Here is a 2,452-nt window from a genome sequence, read left to right as displayed (position 1 = left end):
TGAAATCGTTGACACTTTTCTCTCTCTCTCTCTCTCTCTTTCCTTTCCTCCTCTCTTTTCTCTCTGTTTCACAGAGACACAAGCAACCACAACTACATGCGCACACTAAACAAACCACTTCCTGACCTCCTCTTCCCAGAAAGCAATTTTTGTTTCCAACAACAAAAAAAAATGCAAAAGATAAAACGCTCATTCACTCTCCTCTATCGTTTCTTGTGCTACACTTTTTCCTGACAATGCTGGTGCAAAGGCTTCTGAGGTTTCAACCTCTAACCGGCAGAAACGGAGCTACTGTCAGCTCTGCTCGCATTTAGATGCATTAATAGTGGAACTGAGGTAACGTGCATCATTCAGTCTAATCCTGTGCACAAGACGCTCAATGTAGAGTCTTAATTAGCATTTTTAGGACAAAGAATGAAGATGGTTGACTGGATCACCAGATCACCATTCAAACTGATTCAGGCCCACATGAAGAAACAAAGCTCATCATCTATTTGAATTTGTCTCAGTTTTTGTCCTCATACTGTGGCATCCAATAGGCCTTAAAACCCACAGAACTACAGCTGAAATCATGTGTCCTGGATCATATTTCATGTTTCACTGGCAGCTAAAGTGACACAGTGCCACCAATGGAGCCGTTTGGTGTAATGCAGGTCTGCTTTCAGCATAAATACCACCAACCTGTCACCAGCCCAGATGGCTGAGGTTGCATGTGGGTATGTAGAAGTACATTCTGGCAGCTGTTTAGTCAAACAGAGTGAGTGTACTATTCACTAAAAATGATCAGCTAGAGATGTCATAGAGAAGTCTTTATGGTGCATGTCTCTACAGGAAACTAACTCACTAGTTTTACTAATTTGAATCTGAGACTAGTGCCAGTTTGGTTATAAAGCCATCGTTACTTTTTGTAGCTGGATAAGTTGAGAGTGGGAGACATTAGCATGAAGCACAGCAGCAGGATGTAGCATGTAGGAGTAAGTGGCTTAACCAGCTACATGACTGATCAGTAGAATAATGCTGTGAGCGACCAGCAGGTTGAAATGTGGCTGTTTGTGTCTTAAAACTGTTGCATGGATTGCTGCAAGCATTTGTGTTCTCCAAAGTTCAAAACCTCAATTTGTCCAATACTTTGGTTGGTATCATCAGCATATTGGTGTAGTTTTCCATCTCATAGCACAGCCACACAGACTGCAAACTCTGGTTTATTAGGCAAACAAGAAGAAGAAGAAAAAAAAGAAACCATTAACCATAAACCTGACCTTTAAATTATCTCTCTGTCTGTCTCCTTGCTCACTCCTCCACACTGTTTGCCTTATGTCTCTCACTTCCTCTGCATTCGGTCAGCTTCCCACATAGACCACATCTCTTGTTTTCAAGTGGGCTTTGCCCCCAACATTGGGGTCACTAGACGTGGGCAATCATGCAACCAGCCTGTGATGCAATCCGGCGTCTGAACCGAGCCAGCCCAGGCAGCAATCCGGCAGCAGCAGCACAGTTCAGGGAGTGGTGACAGCAGCACTGGGCCGCAGGCACAGCAAAAGCTAGGCAACCAGAGCATGTGAGCCTCAAACACACACACCAGAGCAGGCAGGTAACCATGTACAGTGAGGTTCCACAAGTCACTCTTCCTCTTTGCCCGGCCCCAGAAATCAATTGGTGGAGAGGATAGTGATCGAACACCAGGCTGTCGCACCAAACCCGATGCTGCACAGCCAACAGAACGCTGCCACCACGGGAGCAAGCGAGGAGCTGAAGAGAGAGGAAGTGCATCCGCCCCACACCGGATTACAAAGGGGCGCCTGCTGCCAACGATCACGGCGCCAGCACCGCTGGAGCAGAGCCTATTAGTGGTTAGGAGGGAAACCCCGACCAGCTGCACCTGTTTTTCTTTCTCTCTCTTCATAACTACTTCTGAGCTTCGTGTCCCTTTCTTTTTCTTCTTGTGAGTCAGTATTTTAAAAAGGCAGTAGACATTCTGAACTGTTTACTGGGATGAAATTCAGGTTATTGCCAATGTTTAACATTCATTCATTAAAACATTTTGTTTCTAAAATCAGATAACTGCTTTAATGGTAGGTTCACCAACCACAAAACGTTGTTGTCAGTTTCAGTGGAAGATTTCAACATGTAAGAAGCAGTGAAACCTCCACAGAAAAGGTGGTGGGTGGACTTTGAGTTTGTAATATTTTGTCAAAGTACACTGCTTGTCTTACGTAAAAAAAAAAAAAAAAGGAAGACTTGAGATGTTACCAAGAAAGTCGCACGCACACATGTACGCTCACACTAAAACCACTTACCGTTATCATCCTCTACAACGCTGTTATCATAGCTGCTCATCATTTCTCACCATAACCTCATTCATTACATTGAAAAAACAGCCGTTAACCTACCTGTCCAGTAGTGTTCTGTCCACAGCTCTTTCACCTTTGTGACTGTCCCTTATTGCCTCGAT

Source organism: Stegastes partitus, unplaced genomic scaffold (assembly GCF_000690725.1).
Source record: "Stegastes partitus isolate 25-593 unplaced genomic scaffold, Stegastes_partitus-1.0.2 Scaffold1573, whole genome shotgun sequence".
In the NCBI taxonomy this organism is placed as follows: domain Eukaryota; kingdom Metazoa; phylum Chordata; class Actinopteri; family Pomacentridae; genus Stegastes; species Stegastes partitus.
The sequence above is the reverse complement of the archived record's forward strand: the minus strand, read 5'-3'. Positions refer to the sequence as shown.